General features: G+C 37.7%; 1 long non-coding RNA gene across 3 annotated transcripts in view; it reads right to left on the bottom strand.

Annotated features, from left to right (window-relative positions):
- LOC105086806 (uncharacterized) overlaps positions 1-20,014 on the bottom strand; it is a 99,150-nt gene that overhangs the window by 27,709 nt on the left and 51,427 nt on the right. For 2 of the 3 annotated variants that reach the window (XR_836956.3, XR_010384875.1), the window contains exon 6: positions 15,630-16,815. The exons of the other annotated variant lie outside the window; for it this stretch is intronic. This is a non-coding gene — a long non-coding RNA (uncharacterized LOC105086806). Of the gene's footprint in view, positions 1-15,629; positions 16,816-20,014 lie in introns of those variants that run through there. 3 annotated transcript variants of the gene reach the window in all.

The following is a 20,014-nucleotide window of genomic DNA, read 5'->3' as shown; positions in this document are numbered from 1 at the left end:
AAAATTCTTTTAGGCAGTATAAGAGCGAAACAGTTGGAGGGCATTGTTCTAGATCTAGTAGAACAAATTTTAGATCTGGAAGGGATATAGCTATTTGGTACAACTTTATTTATAGAAAAACAAACAAACGCAAAGAAGTTAAACACCCTGCAGCCAATCCGTGACAGATCTGGGATTAAATCCTGAGCCTCCTGGTCCCTTAGGAATGACTCCGCTGGATCTACTTCTCTCCTAGAGTTCTGCCATCTATCCAGCCATCGGGGAGCCTCTTAATGCAGAAAGCAGACATTACTTAAATAAATACACAATTCTCTTCAGAATAGAAGTGCCAAAGTAGGCAGAATCTGCTTGATTGCTTGTCCTTAATGGACTTTAGCTGTGACACCAATGAGAAGAAGTGGGATGAAATCCTTGGAGCCTGAAGAATTAGACTGAGTCACAAAAATACTTTGATGGGCCACAGGTTCTGTCACAGTCCTGGGACAGCTACTGAACTGGAAGTTCAATTTCTCCCAACCTCACACAGTGATCACATCTGTCTTCTGAAATGTGTTCCTTGAGCTTACCCAACTCTTCTCACTCCACTGCCAGACTTCAGCCTGACACCTGGTCGCTTCCCAAGATGCCCCCCTTTCAGATTTAATTAGCATGACGCTCCAGGAGAGCCCCTCACAGAGGTACAGTATCCCGTATCCCAGGGCACATTTGGTCATGGTTTTGCCTCACAGGCGATGAAATTATACCCTCCATTCATCCAGTCATAACTTCCCTATGATAGAGTTTATGTTGTTTTATTTTCCTGGTTTGGGGTTTTTGTTCTGTTGTGTTGATATTCCAGAGAATTTCTGTTTTTTTCTGTTCAGCTTAACAGAAGATGTTTACCTGCTCTGGGCTGAAAGGAATGAGGGCACGTAAAAACTACCTCTGAAAGCAGGTAAGGGAAAGCATTCAAGTTTGTAAGATTCCACTGACTTTCATCTGCAATGACTAATAGTGCTAACTAGACTAAAATCCGAAAACTATATATTAATAGTGAAGGAATCATCCATATTAATTGGGCATACAATTACAGTGGAACATTTAATAAGCACAGTATAAGGGCCAAGAGCGCTCAGAATAAAAATCATTGAAAGAAGTCCAGTGACCACTGATTCTGAATGGATGGCACTAATTTATAAGCAATCAATACTCTTTTAATTGGACTTTTGCTGTCTCTGGGTACATACATAGCACAGTCTATTAAGGCAAAACGTAAGTTCTCTTTGTTTTAGAGCTTACCACAGGGAATTGGAGATAAGATCTTGGATTAGGACATTTATTCCACTCACTACTGTCATTTAGGTATGAAATAAAATCAAAGAAGCGGCTCTATTTACATCAGAGACTCCAGATGTAAAAAGATATTCTCTTCTTCTGTATGCACAAATTCTGTCGCCAACCACCTCCACCCTGCTTCCTTGCTATCCACTGTTTCAGAGAAGGCAAGGCCAGGTGCTTTATAGGTAGATTTTTTTTTTCTGCTTAGTAAATTAGATACTAAAAAACACCGATTGGCCAGAGTGAGGGCTCCAGATTTCATTCAGATGCCATACCTTATCACTCATCGCGTGTGTGAATTCCCTGACCTTAGGGTGCATCACCTATAAAATAGATAATAATATTTACTTCCTCAAGTGGTAAAGATTAAAGGTTAGAAGCAATATACACTGTAAGTCAGTACGATGGCGTCGGCAAATGAAGCCTTCTGGATGAATATTTCACTTGCTCACTCACTCTTCAAAACAAAAAGGCCCCCGAGATTCTAGGAGACCAGGTAGTTCCATGGACAGTACATCACGGTCTCATTCACATCTCATTTCCTTGCCTTCTCTGTACCTTCAAAATTCACGTGATTCCACAGGCCACTCCCAGAAACAGCTAAGTGTCCTCGGAGCTAGCCTGACCCAAGCTTGTCTAACAAGGCCAAATGCTCTTCTAATGTCAGACAAACTGAGGAACGTAGGATGTAGTCCTCAAAACTAGTGAGGGAAGGTTCTAGAGAGGCTGGCTGTCCAAACTGGCCTGGTTCTAAACGAATCAGTCCTGAGCAGACACTTTGACATAAGCTCTCCCCGCTCAGGATGAATGTTCAGTGCAGAAACGTGTGAGAGAAAACCTCTTAAAAGGATGAGTTGCAGCAAAATTCCGAAAGCCTTGAAAACGGGGAAGAAGAAGTGCCAGAAGCAGATCCTCAGAGCGTGTTATATCCAAATGCATCATCTGTTCTGACAGGCGGATTTCACAGGGAGCCAAGCCTTGACAATTCTCCTCCCCTGGTTTCTAAAACCTGCTCCCCTAGCAACCCATCACTAAGCGGTGCAGTGACACTACACTGCAGGTGTGCTCTTTGCTGTCACGTCCCTCTCGGGGAGGCTAATTTATTCAGATGGATGGTGCAGGTGGAGAGGGAGGGTTGAGCAGAAGATGGGAGCAGCTGCACACCTCCACCGTCCCCCCGATATATACTCAGTGCATCTCCCCTTTATGCTCCAGCTCTTAAAATTAATAAAATTTCCACCTTGGAAACGCTATTGAGGAGTAATGAGTTAGATTATTTGCTTGGGCGGGGTGGGTGGGGCATTTGTTTCATTTCTTTGATAGTAAGTAGGGTAGCAAAACAATGCCAGTCTACTATAGGGTGTTGACATACTGGAACAACATCAGAGAAAAGCTAGTAACATAATGGTCGAATCTCGCGCAGTGAGAGCTTTGTATATTTTAATTCTGATTGTGGAAGGGAATAAGGAGGAAGCTTATAAATAAATAAACAAAAACTACATTAAAAGTGTTGTGGAGATGATTATATAAGATTCTAAGTATATACACACACACACACAACTAAGTTTAGTAAATATTAGACCAGGGTTGAACAGGGACCCTACCCTTAATATCTACCATATTAGCAGATGAAGAGATAGAGCTCTAAGATATTTTAATAAATATTTACATAATATGGCTATCCTAGGTCAATAGAGGTTAAAGCAACAGAAAGTTTGCCTTTAGGCTGAAATACGACAGGCTGATGCTAGTTCCATTTTCCTGTATGTTTGCAGCAATTCTAGAAGATATACCTCTCCACTGACCCATGTGTTTCTATTTTGAGCTCTAAACCATCCCTACTGTCTTGGCCCAGAGGTGATTTGGAAGTCAAACCGGAATATCCCACAGTGTGAACTTCTTAAACAGCTTGCTATTTGTCTCAAATGGTAACTCCTTTCCTAAAAGGACAAATGCTAGATTGATGTTGATTTCCTGATAAATTTAAATAAGTTACATCTTTTGGTCCAAATCCTAATTCCTCTCCCCACTATGGCTCACTTGCTCAAACATTTATTTACTATTCCAGACCCAGGTGGTGACCTAGGAGGTGCCTGATTTTCCCTTCTCCCACAGATGCACCAAATGTACAGCCACACACAGAGCGATTCCCTCTAAGAGATTCAGGAACTAGACAAGGGCCTGCTACACATCAGATGACTGAGAAAATCCATCAAAAGAGATAGGAAAGGCTGATACACATTCGTGCCATCATTTGCCCGGCACAGCAACACACAATCCTCCAAACTCCCAGCATCTCCCTGAAGAAAGAGGGGTTTGGACCCCACATCCGGCTCCCCAACCTTTAAGACTCCCCCAGAGAGACTGCCCCCAAGTCCTTAGCTCTGATAGCCAGTGGGGCTTCTGTTCACAAGTCCCACAGGACTGTAGCAAACAAAGAAAAGGTTGTTAACCGAGCACATGTGAACTCAACGCAGTGCGGAGAGAGCGTTTGCTTACTTTACAAGCTGCTGCTGGAGAGTCTGGCTTCTAATGAGTACGCATTTCAGTGATGACTTCGATCCTCCCCAGAGCCCGAATGAGCTGGTGGGTACTTCCTGCCTCCCCGCTCTGGCTCATCCCAACAATAAAAACAAGTGTCCAGTATCTGCCTGGAAGGTCTATGTCCACATACCTAGTGCTCCAAGTTTTACAGCTGCCACCTAAAGCCTCAAAATGACCCAGCTCTGATGGCCAACAGGGTTGGCATTCACAAGTCCCACAGGACTACAGCAGTTGTTCAACAGGTGCCGGAGCGCAAACACACACACACACACACACACACACCCTGCAGCTCTACACCCGGACTCAGTGGGAAGGGAGCAGGCAAAAGTGCCCATCTCCCAGTTTCTCCCAGGAAGGAGACTGCCAGCTCCCTTTCCCAGTTCCTGCCTGAGGGTCCAGCCTGCCCCAGGGAAATGCAAATCAAAACCACAGTAAGATATCACCTCACACCTGTTAGGATTTCTGTTATCAAACAGACAAGAAAGAACAAGTGTTGATGAGAAGGTACAGAAAGGGGACTCTTGAGCACACACGGTGGGAGTGTAAATTGGTGCAGCCACTACGGAAAACAGCATGGACATTTCTCAACAAGTTAAAAGCAGGTCTGCCATGTGACCCAGTAACCCCACTCCTGGGTATACACGCAGACCTCGTTTCACTGCACTTCTCTTCACTGTGCTTCCCAGATACTGTGTTTTTCACAAACTGAAGGTTTGTGGCAATCTTGCATCCAGCAAGTCTGTTGGTGCCATTTCCCCAACAGCATTGGCTCATTCCGTGTCTGTGTCACACGTTGGTAATTCCTTCAGTAGTTCAAGCTTTTTCATCATTGTTTTATTTGTTATGATGATCTGTGATCAGCTATCTTTGATGTCACTACTATAGCTTGCAGAAAGCTCAGATGATGGTTAGCATATTTTTAGCAATAAAGTAGTTTTTAATTAAGGTATGTACATTTTTTAGACATAATGCTATCACACACTTAACAGGTTACAGTATAATGTAACATAACTCTTATATGCACTGGAACACCAAAAAATTCACGTTAACTATCTTTATTGTGATGTTCACTTTATTTTGGTGGTCTGGAACTAAAGCTGCAATATTATTAAGGTGTTTCTGAATATCCAAAGGAAACAGAAATCACCATCTCAAAGAGATATCTGTTTTCCTATGTTCATTGTGGCATTTTTCACAATAGATAAATTATGGAAACAATTTAAGCATCCTTTGACAGATGAACAGATAAAGAAAATGTGATAGATACAGATATAGATACAGATATAGACACAATGGAATACTATTCAGCCTTAAAAAGAAAACACTTGCAACAACATGAATGAATCTGGAAGGCATTATGCTAAGTGAAATAAGCCAGACAGAGAAAGACAAATACCATATGTTGTCACTTTTATTTGGAATCTAAAAAAAAAAACAGTTGAACTCACAGAAGCAGAGTAGAAAGGTGGTTGCCAGGGGTTGGGGTGTGGGGGAAATAGGGAGAGGCTGGTAAAAGGGTACAAACTTTCAGTTATATGATAAGGTCTGAGTATCTAATATACAACATGATGACTATAGTTAATAATACTATTTTGTGTAATTGAAATTAGCTGAAATGGATAAAGAAGATGTGGTATATTTACACAATGGAATACTATTCAGCCATAAAAACCGACAACATAACACCATGTGCAGCAACATGGATGTTCCTGGAGAATGTCATTCTAAGTGAAGTAAGCCAGAAAGAGAAAGAAAAATACCATATGAGATCGCTCATGTGTGGAATCTAAAAAAAAAAATTGATAAATACAAAACAGAAACAGACTCATAGACATAGAATACAAACTTGTGGTTGCCAAGGGGGCGGGGAGTGGGAAGGGACAGATTGGGATTTCAAAATGTAGAACAGATAAACAAGATTATACTGTATATCACAAGGAAATATATACAAGATCTTATGGTAGCTCACAGCGAAAAAAAATGTGACAATGAATATATGTATGTTCATGTATAACTGAAAAATTGTGTTCTACACTGGAAATTGACACAACATTGTAAAATGACTATAACTCAATAAAAAAATTGTTAAAAAAAAAAAAGAAATTAGCTGAGCGTAAAACCTAGGTACTTAAGTATTCTCACCCCTCAAAAAAGGTAAAAATGCAAGGTGACGGATGAGTTAGTTAACTCAATGGTGGGAACCCTCTCACAATGCATATGTATATGTTGGTTCCCAAACTTAGAGCTCCCCCACTCATCAATACACAGAGGGCAAGGAGAGACCAAAGAAAGAGGGAGACCGCTCCCAGATTAGCAGGTGGCAGTTTTAACAAGTAAGAGTACTTACATACAAGACTTGTCTTGGGCGGCTACAAGAAGAACATATCTCCACACCCTTTAGCCAGAATCTTAAAAGTTTACACAGAGGCCTTAATGGGGTTCAGTCACATACACAGTCCAGATGGTCTCAACACCTTGCTTTCTCAAGGCTGCCCTTGAGAACGATTCCTACTGTGGGAACAGTAGATGGATGTACCTTCCAAAGACTCAGGGAGGAGGTAAGGAGCCTCTGATTGCCAGGTCCAGCTCACAGGTAAACCAGCTGTCATACCCTCTAGATGATCTCCTCCAATAGTATATCAAATCACCATATTGTATACTTTAAATATATTATAATTTCATTTGTCAGTTACACCTCAGCAAACCTGGAAAAGTTAACATTTATCTCCTGAGCTTCTGTTATTGCACAAGGCATTGAAAACATATATGAAAATTTTAAAACCCTGAAACTTGCCCTTAAGGAAATTTCTATCAAAATAAAAATATTAATACAGTCAATGAATTGTTATAATTCCAGATTGAAAACAATTCATAAAACAGAAATGTAATAATAAAGTACTATAATGATTCAGAAAGGAGAGAGTATTTTTATGGGGATTAACAGAAAAAATAGTGTGAAAGAAATGACATTTTAACTGGAAATGACATTTAAACTGGATTTTGAAGGAAAGATGGAAAGATGAAATTTGGATATTTAAATCATGGAGGAATAAAAAGCACTCCAGAAAAGGCAAGAACTTGAATAAAGCAGAGAACAATAAAAAAAAGTTGTGTGAGGATAACAACTGGTTTAGTCTGGCTGGAATACAGACATCACGAAAAAAAAAATAGAGCGAAATAAAGCTGGAAGACTGTGGAAGGCCTGAAATGCCAGGAGAAGATTTTGAGTGGAGACTCTTGAAGATATTTTGAGCAGTGGTGCAGCATTGTCAAGCGCTTTGGGATGACTGATTGGGCAGCCATGTCTCAGACAGTTTTGTTAGGGAGAAAGGAACTGACTGCAACTGCTTAATAAGTGGTTGTGAAGGGTCAACACAAGGCCATGAGAATGGAAATGGAAGGAGGCAAAGGGGTCAGAAAGCAGAATGGACAGGAGCTGGCATCAGTTGGAGCAAGAGCAAAGTTAACCGGGGCTGATGAGTTTCAGAGCCTACGTGATTAGAAGCACCGTGTCTCTTTGAAAGAAGAGAGAAGAGCTGAGACCTGGCTCCATCAGGAAGACGCTGGCATGAAGAAGTGGTGACACTGATAACCACTGCCAGGCGACAGGGAGGGTTGCCCGTGTGGAGTGTCATAAAGCCACTGGAAGCAGAAATAGCAATTTTTTATACATATATATGCACACATATGCACACAGAGCCATGATCGGACGGGAGTGGGTAGTATCATGATAGAGTCACAATTTATTTTCAGAAAGAAACGGTGGAGCTCTCCTGCTGGGGGCTCATCGAAACGTGTCAAAGGAATCGCAGAGAAAGTGCTGAATAATGTTGGCACCCTCCACGGCCAGGTGGGAACGGATATGAACCCACCTTTTGGAAAGCATTTGGGTAAAATGTCCATTAAAATTTTCATAAAATAAGGCCACATTATTTCACTTCCAGGAGCAGAATCTAAGTAAATTATCCAAATATAGGGAAGCTTCTTATAGGCAATCATCACTGCATTATTAAAATGAGTCAAGTAAATATTCTATACCTGGTTGGGATTAAGGGTACTTGAATGTAAACATTTATCAGAACTCATCAAATTATTCTCTTAGGATCGGTACATTCACTATAAATTTTATCTCAAAAATTAAATAATAAGTATATATAAACACAATTTCCTTCTTACAAATAAAAGAGCCAAATACCAAATTAACCCAAATGGCCCAACACAGAGAACTATTACCCTTGGAGGATCCATTTGATTCTATCCCATGATGTTATTAAAGTAAAGATTTAATCTTGAGTGTTCTTAATAATATAGGAAACATATGTTAAGACATAGGTTAAAAAATAAATACAAAATGCTATAGAGAATATAATCATAAGAGTGTTAAAATATGCACCAGAGACAGACTGAAGTTTAGTATGTCTAAATATTAACAGTAATTGTCATGATGGGATTATGAATGTTTTTCTTCCTTTTTTTTCTGTATTTTCTATATGTTATATAATGAGCCTTATTAGAGCAAGAAAATTTCTTTTATTATCTTCAATATTGAATCAGGCGCAGCTCCCAGTCACTTCCCACCCCCTCTCCATGTGCTTCTCAAGCAAATTAGCAGCCTGGATGGCACCACTCCTAATCAAGGATAAGAATTAATCCAAAAGGATCTAACATAAATACAATCCAAAATGGAAATTCCTTCCATAAATCAAGTTAGCAAATTCATAACCACATTGGAAATAAGGTTTAACAGCAGGCTAGAAAAATAAGAGATTTCTAGAAGTAACAGAGCAACAGAAAATAGACTGGCAAAATTACCCAGAAGAGCTGAGGAACCACTCTCGGTAGACACATAAAACATCCCCCAGTGGTGCTCTTTCCTGGAGAACTCCAGAATAACGCCGCAGTCAGAGGCAGTGGAGGCAGGGAGGACAGTGTGCCAGTGTACGAGGTAATTCACTGAAGAGTGGCACAGATAAGGCAGCAGCTCGCACTCCCCCGTCTATTGCGTTTGTCCCCAGCTTAGAGCTACGACTGGCCCTCCTAAGAACTCTGACGTGTGAGACGACCAGGGTGGCTACTGAGCAGAAGAAAGGGACAGTTCCCTCCTGCCAGGAGGTACCAGCAGCCTCATTCCCAGAAGTCCAGCCTCCTTCACACTTTCCCAGCCTCCCTTTGGTCCTCTTCTCCCGTAGACACACCAGAGGTAATTAGAGTTTGCATCAGTGGCCAGACAAACAGGGATGCTCATCTGGGCTGAGAAGATACACCCGAAAGCAACGAACTGTTCCATCTAGAACCTCAACCATAAATAAGAGCAAACAAGAAACACTAAGCATTTATGGAAGTTAACACCACAAAAGAGACACTCTGAACTCAATAAATACCTATTACAGGAAAAATGTGTTTTTACTGGAAAAAAACTTTATTATAATAAAAAATTAAGTATAAATATTGGGCAAAAAGCCAGAACAACTATTATTATCAAACAATGTGAGTGTCCATCTAGAATACTTGAAAGATTCTACTAATAAATTTTTAGGACAAAGGATTTAGTTAGGTGAATACATGATCAACATATGAGAATTAATAGTAGCTTTTTTTATACCTAAAATAACTAATTAGAATGTACTTAAAGATTCTATTATAATAGCAAAGAAAAACATTACATATTATAATTAAGTCCAAGAAGAGATATATAATACATTTATGGAGAATGTTGTAAAATTTTGCTGAAGAAAGAAAAAGAAGCTCTAAATTAACAGAAGGGTAACCAAGGTTCTGGATGGAAAGACTCAATATTAAAAATATCAGATCTGTCCAAGTTTATATATGAATTTGATATAATTCCCAATCAGAATTCTAAAAGGCTGTTTTACAAAATAAATGAAATGACACAGATAGTAAAACCTGGAAAAACAGAATGATGAGGGGGACCTTACACAACCATTCTAAATATGAAAAATAGCGTGGCATTGGTCCAAGAATAGATAAAGAGATCAATATGAAAAGATAAAGCAGGTGATATTTCAAATCAGGAGAGAAAATAATTCAATACATACTGTTGGAATAATGGGCTAATCTTTTACAGACAGATTAAAAACTAAGCTCAATGAAACATTAAAAGCATTAAAAATGATATAAGTATTAGAAAAAATATAGAACTTTATGTCTTAAAGGGGGAAATTCTCTCATAAGCAAAGACAACAAAAGCCATAAAGTTAAAAGATTTGGCTATATAAAAACTCAAATATTTTGAATAATGTAAAGCTTATAAAATTGAAAGATGAGATACCAACTGGGGGAAAATATTTTCAACATTTGTAATAGATAAGTATTAATAACCAATGTAAATGGCCCCTAGAAATTAATAAAAAGTGAAAAAAAGCTTACTAAAAATAGACGAATTCACAAAGAAATATGTGTCTACGGAGTATTTTTATAAAATGCTGAAGCTCCATTGTAATTTGAAATATGCAAATTTTTTAAATAATGAGTTAATATTTTTAACTTACAGTCAAAAATGAAAAAGCAGGATAATATTCCATTTTGACAAGGGTGAATATAGGGAAACAGACTCTAGTCTTTGGAACAGTAAATTGGAACAGACTTTTTGAAGTACAATTTTTTGATACTTTTCAAAATTTTATTTGTGTATTTTCTTATATCTACAAAGTCCCCTTCTAGGAGTATATGTGATAAGTAACTCACAGTATCCACACCGAGGACTGTTCACTGAAACCTGGAAGACATTATGCTAAGTGAAATAAGCCAGACAGGGAAAGACAAATATTGCATGACCTCACTTCAATGTGGAATCTGAAAAAAATCAAACTCAAAGAAACAGAGAGTTGAATGGTGGTTACCAGGAGCTGGGGGATAAGGGAAGTGGGGAGATGTTGGTCAAACAGCATAAACTTCCAGTTATAAGATGAATAAGTTCCAGAGATCTAATGTACAGCATGGTGACTGTAGTTAATAATGTATTGTTTACTTGAAATTTGCAGAGGGTAGGTCTTAAGTATTCTCACCACACACAAGAAAAGGGAACTATATGAGCTGGTGGATACATTAACTAGCTTGACTGTAATTATTTCACAATGTCTACGTACACCAAAGATCGCATTGTACATCTTAAATATATACAATTTTGATTTGTAAATCACACCTCAGGAATTCTGGGGGGAAAAAGAACTATTCACTGCAACATTTTACGGTATGCGGCCAAGAACAGTAGGTGGTTAAAGAATCAATATTATAGTCATAGTGTACAGTGCTATGAAAGTCATTTTGTGGGAGAAAAGGAAGTAACAGCATAAAAAGATCACTGAGATACATTAGTGAAAACAAAATTCTTATGTATAAGCATACACAGGAAAAGGTCAAAAAATTGACAACGCAAAGCATTACACAGTAGTCACTTATTTGACAGGGATGGGGTGAAGGACTGAGAGGAAGTAAAAGCTAACTTTCACTTTTGCTATCTATATTTTTTATTGTTTGACTTTTTTAAATGACCATATGTGGAGACCAGCAGGAATGATACACTCAGGAAAGTTTTTACAGTCATGACAAATGTTTACTCAACCAAGGTAAAATACCTCGGCCATTTAAATAAAACAAAGGTATACCTGATGGTGGTGTGAGCATGGCTCCCTACAGCTTTCCTTGTGTGGGTCAGCTTCTTCAGGCAAGCCAGGTGAGGGTCTTGCCACATAGACTAGCCTTGTTCCTCTCTTCAAACTAGGGCTCTCTTTCCTCTGTTTCCTTCAGCCCAGGAAGTCACATCCTAGAGTCAGCCCCTGCCTTACACAGTGATGCTCCGCCCTGTGGATGGTCTCTCCCACCATCTAAATCCAGTCTCCCCATTCCTGATGCCAGATTTCTAACTCTCCCATCTAGGGAATGCTCTCAACTGGCAATGGTCTAATTGTTTAACACTTGTAAAATTCTTTCAAACCAAGGGGTAAAAAATTAGAATATACATGAAAAGAAGTACCACAGGGGAAATGGCGGCGGGGAGGGGAAAGACTTAGACAAATAATTCTCTACACTCCCAATGAAATTAAAGAGGGGCAAGAATTAACTGAAAAGAATTCTGAGGAGGGATATGAAATTAAAAAGGAAATAATAAAAGTGGTAAACGTGAACTGGCTGAGTTTACAAAAGATATCAAAATTAACATTACAAACACCACAGAAATGAAAATGATAATAGAAACACAAAAACAATACAAAAGGTGCTATTTTTAAAGAGAATTGGAACATGGAAGAAAGACTTATAAAAATCCCAAAACTTAAATGGCAAAGAACAAAGAGACAAAGATAATTAGAAAGATATATATGGAGAGAGATCAAATAGAGCCAACGTGGGCTTGACCAGAAAAGGGAGTCAAGCAAATGAATCTGGAAATAACATTCAAATCTTAAATAGAACACATTTCTGAAGTAAAGGGAGGCCTGAATGTGAGGACCAAAGGGCATACCATGTCCCAGAGAAAAGCAATTCATTCTAGTAATCAATATAATATTTTCTGGGGAGGCTGCTTATCTTTAAGAACAAAAATAAAATTATAGAAGCATTCAATCAGAAAAGTAATGCACCTACCAAGGAGGAAAATCAGAGTGAACTCAGATTTCTTCACAGCAACATTTAGTATCCCAAAAACTGTGAGCCAAGAAGTTTACAGATAGCCCCTCTTGTGGAACAAAACACTACTTGATGATAAATTCTCATCAAACAAGAGCTACAGTGAAAATAACTGAGAAAGGAAGAATTCATGGCACAAAAGTATTTGTGATTTGCATTGAGTTGATTAGAATATAGAAGTAGAGCTGAACAATTATGCAAACTTACAAACATTGAAATGTGCAAGTAAGAATATAACTAAGAAAAAATGGGCAATGGTGGAAAAAAGAGATGGAAGAAAGTATGAATATGCTAATTTCTTAATCTTTCAAATCCGGAGTTAAAATACATTATTTATTCCTGATGGTCCAAATTTCCCTCTGATTTCTCCCCTCTGTCTGAAGAAAAAATTCCTTTAGCAATTCTTTAGCTGTAATGTCAGGCCTAACATTAGAAAAAATATGAATCATCATATATTAATAGACTAAAATTGAACAACCACATGATCATCTCAATAGATGCAGGAAAAAAATGTACAGACTTCAACACCCATTTGTGATAGAATCACTTGTAGCAAACTAGGAATAAAATAAAACCTCCTCAATCCAATAAAAAGATATTCATTTTTAAAAAACCCTAAAAACAAAAAAAGACTACTGAAAGTTACTGACAGGAATTAAAGACTACTAGGTAAATGGAGAGATATACTGTGCTCAGGAATTAGAAAATGTAAATTTGTAAAATAAGATATCTGTTATCCTCAAATTAATCTATAGATTTGACACAATTCCCAAATCCCAATAGTGACTTTTGTAGAAATTTCATGCAGATTCTAAAATTTATATAGAAATTCAAAATACCCAGAATAACCAAAAGAAAAATAAAGTTGGAAGTCTTTTGAAAAAGAAAAACAAAATTGAAGTCTTAAACTCCTACTTAGTATAAAGCTTACACTTAGATTTAGTATAAAGCTGTAGTAATCAAGTTAGTTTGGTATTGGCATATAAATCAATGGAACAGAATAGTGAGTCCAGAAACAAACCTACACATACATAGTTCATTGATTACCAATAAAGGGGCCAATGTATTTCACTGTGAAAAAGGTATTCTTTTTGCATACAGAGCTGGAAATTTGGATATTCACATACAAAAACAAAAGAAAGAACATCAACCCTCATCTTTACATTATATCCAAAATTTAACTCAAAAAATGATCATAGACCTTAGATCACAAACCTGTAAGAATTAAAGCTTTAAAACTTCTAGAAGAAAATAAAGGAGAAAAATTTTATTACCTTTAGTTACACTAGATTTCTATAAAAACACACACTATAAAAGCAAAAAAATTAATAACTTGGACTTTAAAAATTAAAAAGTTTTCCAAATGTATATAATAAAACAGAAATAGACTTACAGATATCGAGAACAAAATAGTGGTTACCAGTGGCAGAGGGACAGGAGGGACAAGATAAAGGTATGGGATTAAGAGATACAAACTACTATGTATAAAGTAAATAAGCTACAAAGATAAATTGTACAGCACAGGGAAATGTAGCCATTATTCTGTAATAACTTTAAATGGAGTGTAATTATAAAAATATTGAACCACTATGTTGTAACCTGAAACTAATATTGTAAATCAAACATACTTCAATAAAATAAAAACATTAAGTCTGCTCTTCAAAAGACACTGTTAAGAAAATAAAAAGACAAGTTGTAGACTGGGATAAAATATCTACAAAGCATATAGCTGATAAAATATTTGCTTTAAGAATATATAAAGAACTCTTACAACTCAATAAGACAAAGAATCCAATTTAAAAACTGGGAAAATTTTTTGAAAAGACACTTCATCAAATCAGGTTGATAAATGGTAAGGGAGCATATGCAAAGATACTCACCATCATTAGTCATTAGGGAAGCACAAGTTAATTGCGTTACACGTACACACTGATATACCACAAAACACTCATTAGAATTAAAAACAAAAACAAAAACAAATTTAAAAGCCACCTAACTTAAAATACCAAATGATAATGAGAATGTGGAGCACCTGAATCACTCATATGTCGCTGATGAAAATACAAAATAGTACATCCACATGAAAAAAGTTTGGCAGTTTCTTATTAAGTGAAATATACTCTTACCATGCAACTCAGCAATCTCACTCCTAATTATTTACCCAAGAGAAACATATGTCCAAAGACATGTATTTGAATGTTCATAGCCATGTTTTTCATTAATAACCAAAACATAGCAAGCAACCTAAATGTCCATCAACTAGTGAATATATACAAACTGTTGTATATCCACGTAATGGAATACTAAGTGAAAAAATCCAGACACACAAAAAACCCTGCATATTCTATGACTCCATGTACACAAAATTCTAGAAAGGACAAAACTACGATGACAAAAGCCATTTAGCGGTTGCCGGGGGGGAACACAGGGAAAGGCCATTGACTAAAAAGGACCAGGAGGGAACTTTATGGAGTGTTAGATATGTTTTAGATCATAATTGTGGTGTTTATTACACAATTGTAATGTAAGCTATATTTTTGTGTAACTATACAAAAATGCAACTTATAAACTGTGTTTTTGTGTAACTACACAAAATATCACTATACATTTGTCAAAATTCAGACAAGTTGGCAAAATTTGTTGCATATATATTTACTTCATTAAAGGTGATATTTTTAAAAGGAGGAAATTAGAAAGAAGGTTATATTCTACAATGAAATGCATTTTATAATAAAAATATAATCTCATAGGTAGGATGCTTTATATTATTTGTAGATGATCATTGTAACCTTGAAAAGCCCAGAGGAATCCTCCAACAATGAACTTAAATAATATGAGAATTCAGTAAGATGACTGGCTAGGAAACCAATACACAAAGATACTGAGCTTTCCTACATGTAAATGATTAGTAAAAACAAATTGTAACATGTAAACATCACATTTAGAAATTCACAAATACATAAAAATTTAAATAACTCCTGAGGAAAAAAGAAAAAATGAGCAAGTATAAAGATGTGCTCTATTCTTGATTAGGAAAACTTCATATTAAAAGTTTTCTTTTCCCTAAATTGAGCTACAAATTAAATGCAATCTCAATGAATGCAATAAACCAAACATAACCCCAAGTATACATTCTGATTTTGAATATGATTAATAAGCTACTTTAAATCATTGGAGATAAGACAAATTAATAAATGAAACTGGAATAACTTTTAAGCTTTAGGGAAATATGCTTACGTGTATACTTTACTCCTTAAGTAACAATAAGTTCTGTTTACATCAAAGATGAATATGCTGAAAATGAAACCATACAATTTAGAGTAAGATGTGAGTATTTTTTAATTATCTTAGGGTTGGGAAGATGCACCTAAGCTTATATAAAATTCAACATTCAGAAAAATACAAACTAATGTGCATGAAAACTTTAACTATCTGTGATGCAAAAATTTACTGAGTTCAAGTGACAAATTGGGTGAAAAAAAACTGGCAACACAATGACAAAGACAAATTTCTTTAAAATTAAAATTGCTCTTACAAGTTCATTAAGAGACAACCAGTCAGTAGAAAATACGGCCAAGAACATAAAAAGGTAACAGTAAAGCGGAAAAAAGTGCAATGGCCCATAAAATGAAAAGATGCTCATCTCATTTCACTTATAATTAAAGAAATTAATATTAAATAGGGATAAGGTGCCATTTTTCAGATAGACAGGAAGCCAAAATTTTGTTAACATTTGGCCACGTCCACTGCACGCCTCCTAATGCAGTAAGAAGCAGGACAGACACCGAGCTTTATAACTATGGGGCAGCAGGAATTGCTGTTTATGGAAGTAATTACTCCACTGAGTGCCAGCGTGGCCCGTTCTCCACCCAGATGGTATGAGATGCAGAGAGTATGCAGCCCGGGGCACCTTCAGCCTGAACCAGAGAATCCCAGGTTCACCATGAAGAGAGCTCTGGGCAAGCTCCACAGCAGTGGTCCTCAAATTTCAGTGAGCGGATGAATCACAGGCAGGCCTTGTTCAAACTCAGACTGCTGGTCCTTGGCATGGGAATTTATGATTCAGGAGGTCTAGGGTGGGGCCTGAGAACCTGTATTTATAACAAGTTCCTAGGCGGTGCCCATGCTCCTGGGCCAGGGACGACACTTGGAGAACCTCTGATCTAGTGAATCCCTTTGCCCCGCTTGCTTGCCTTTTCAGGGGTAAACTGAAATAAAATCAATATTAATCAGAGTCCCATTCTTCTTTGCCAGTCTTCAAAGCTAGACCAGCCCTCTGAGGTTTGGCTTAGTTTACCAATCGGTAAAGACCTGGATTAAAAAAAAAAAAAAGCTTTAGCACAGTATTAGTGAAAATGTAAACATATGCAGCCCTTTTCAATTTGGCAGAATTTCTCAAAGTTCATATGCATATAGCCTTGGCCCAGAAATTCCATTTCTAGGTATTTATCTTGCACATATGCTCCTCCCCTCCACAAAATGCACAAAGATGTTTATTGCATCATATGGGCAATAGCTAAAAACTGGAAACAACTTAAATGTCAGCCCAATGGGAATTGTTTAGATAAATTAGGGTACATCTCAAGGGAATACTTTGCGGCTATTAGGATGAATGTGGTAGATGGATTGTAGTGAGCTGGAAATATGCCAACAATGTATAATAATTAAGTGCAAGAGAGGAACTGCAGAATAGCACATGGAGTGAGATCCATTTTTTGTCAAAATTAAAAAGATATACTAATACAGAAAACATGACATAGGATATGTATAATGTTTTAAATGGATACATATGCACAGTGTATACAGGTATGTGTGTGTATGCAAAGGTTTCTGAAAAGCTTCTTACAGGCGTAGCCCAGGAAAAGGGCACTGGAGCTTCAAAGACAGCAGCATGGCAAGGGGAGGGGAAAAGCAAGTATGACTCTGAAAGACAATTACTTTGAAACGTTCCTGTTTGAATTATTTTACAGGGAGCACATAGACCCTGTCCTGTCTCATTTATTTGTAAACTATTTTTTTAAAAGTCAAAGCCAGGGCAACAACTTAATACCTCCAATGCCTCAGCATTAAACAAGTTTTATCTATTGATTATAGGTGGGTCTTCGGGCCCTTGAGTTGGAAACAATATTTTGCCTAGTTTTTAATCACTGTGTACACATGAGATTAATAAAACAGTGACTCATTTAAAAAAAAGATAAAAATAAGATAGGAAATAAATAAGGTGTTCACCACAAAGGGAGAGGGACCCAGTGGGCCCTGTCCTTTGTCGTATTTTAATTCTCTCTCCAAAATCTTGAGGAAAATTTAGCATCCTATCATTGAAAATGTAAATGGTTATCTTACGTATCTGCAGTTTCTCTGTTGACTTAATAGTTGCTTCAATAACCATGAACTGAGTTGGTATGACTCCTGCCTACTTCATGTGACCACCATTTCTATGAGTTCTGCAAAAGGGACAGAATGACAGTATATGATGCCAGTCTATGATGATAATACATATGTCAGGTGATGCTAAAAACCCTGAGGACCCAGAATTCCCTAGTGGCAAGGGTGTACCTGAAATTAGCATTACTTAGGAGAGTAACAGGAAATTCCCAACTTGCAGTGAGAAATTAATGAACTCTGTTGTGGGCCTGACATTCCAGACTTTCAGGCAGCTAGGTCAGGCTGGCATTTCGATATGCAAACCTACTGCTCCAAGGTATAAGGCCAGCTCTCAGGGGAGACAGAGCAGGACTAAAGGTACAATTCAATATTAAACTTCTCTTTAGAGTCATGAAAGCTTAAGCCATGAGATAAATATTTATATGCTCTGGAATTTTTTAAATTAAAAAAAAAATTCCAAAAAGCCATAATAGGGCAATATCCTCTATTACTCCTCAATCCGAAAAAATAAAATAGGACTGAGATTTCCAAAGAACCACGTATTTTCTCATTCTCCCAAAAGCCTGTGGAGGAGGCCCTGCCTCTTAGTTATCCCATAAAGAGGTGCTGATATTATCTGTAAAGGTTTTATCCTTTAGTGGAAAATTCCGTAAAACTGGATCACCAACATCAAAACAGACTCAAACCTTTACATGTCAAACAATAAGAACTCAGAAGATTCTGTCGTCCTGGAACCAGTTGTTCTTTCCCCTTAGCAGGCCAGAAACATCATGCGTTGTATGTCATACGTCATGTACCAAAGGACATAACATTTCAGTTATGTAACTGATTGATTTGGGTCACTCACTGATAACTTTTCTCCACTCAAACCACCTTAAGTGTTTTCCCTAGTCACCTTAAGACAGGCTCAAAATCCTCAAACTTTTCTAATTTTTCACATCTACCTGAATGCGTTAATTTGATTATAGCATCATCATTTGGGACACAGGATAGGACATCGTTGCACCCTTGAAATTGTGTAAAGGAAACTTGGCTGGATTTGGGAAAGCCACAGAAAAGCAGATGAACTACAAAGGACTCAGAGCCTTGACTAATGCAGGAAGACTTTCTAATTAATAATCTCCAATAAATCTTGTGATCCTGGCTTTCTCTAAGGGACTCAAAGTGCTTTACAACAATTATCAAATGAATCTCCCAAACATCCTTGCTCATCAGCAGGAAGAATGTACTATAATAGTCACCTAATGGATTGGAAAAACTGGCACCGCAGAAAGGTTAAGTGATTTACCAAATACTACAAAATGAGTCAGGACTAGAAGAGAAAATAGTCCTCAGTGACCCTGATCTGGTCACTGGACCTAGCTGAATAAGCACTTTTGTTTGTCTCTTTTAACTTTCTCCAGGTAAAAGCGACTAACAAAGGATTCAGTCTTCTCCTCCCCATTGACTGCTCTCTGTTGGTTCTCTTTTGTTCCTCCTTATTTTAACTCCGTAATAATACTATGTAATATCTGAATAGCACTGTATCTAACAAAGTGCTTTTTTACTGTCATGACCTCCTCTAATTAAACAAAACCCATCTCTGCATTCTGCATTTCTCCTCTCCCTGACTCAAGCTGACCTGACATTGTCAAAAGGTACCGTGTATGAAATGCAGTAGGGAGAATGGGATTTCCTTTCAGCCATTATTTTCATTATAGACACTGAATATAAGTGAGCACGCCACTTTCTGTCCTTCATGACTCAGCAAGCATTCATTGGGCACCACTGTGTGTGAGACAAAGCTACGAACTAAGGATATGAAGACAATTAAGACAGAGCTTAAATGAAGGAGCTTATCGTCTAAACATGGGAACAAATCACAAATGTATCACAGGTGCCTGGGCTGAAGTATGAACAAAACGTTCCTGGACTATCAATGAGGACGAAATGAGTTCAGCTCGGGGGACTCAGGAAAAGCTACTGTGCTGAACTGCCTTCATCTGCCCCTTCCACCCCAGATCCTCTCTCCACCTGCTCTGGACCCCAGGGAGCTAATCACTGTGGACCGCATCACCAAGTCCCCCTGCTTGCCCTCCAGCTTTTGGCGGGGTTTGGCAATGGCTGGTTCCAGCAGGAGAGCAGA

Source organism: Camelus dromedarius, chromosome 2, assembly GCF_036321535.1.
Source record: "Camelus dromedarius isolate mCamDro1 chromosome 2, mCamDro1.pat, whole genome shotgun sequence".
NCBI lineage: Eukaryota > Metazoa > Chordata > Mammalia > Artiodactyla > Camelidae > Camelus > Camelus dromedarius.
The sequence above is the reverse complement of the archived record's forward strand: the minus strand, read 5'-3'. Positions and strand labels throughout refer to the sequence as shown.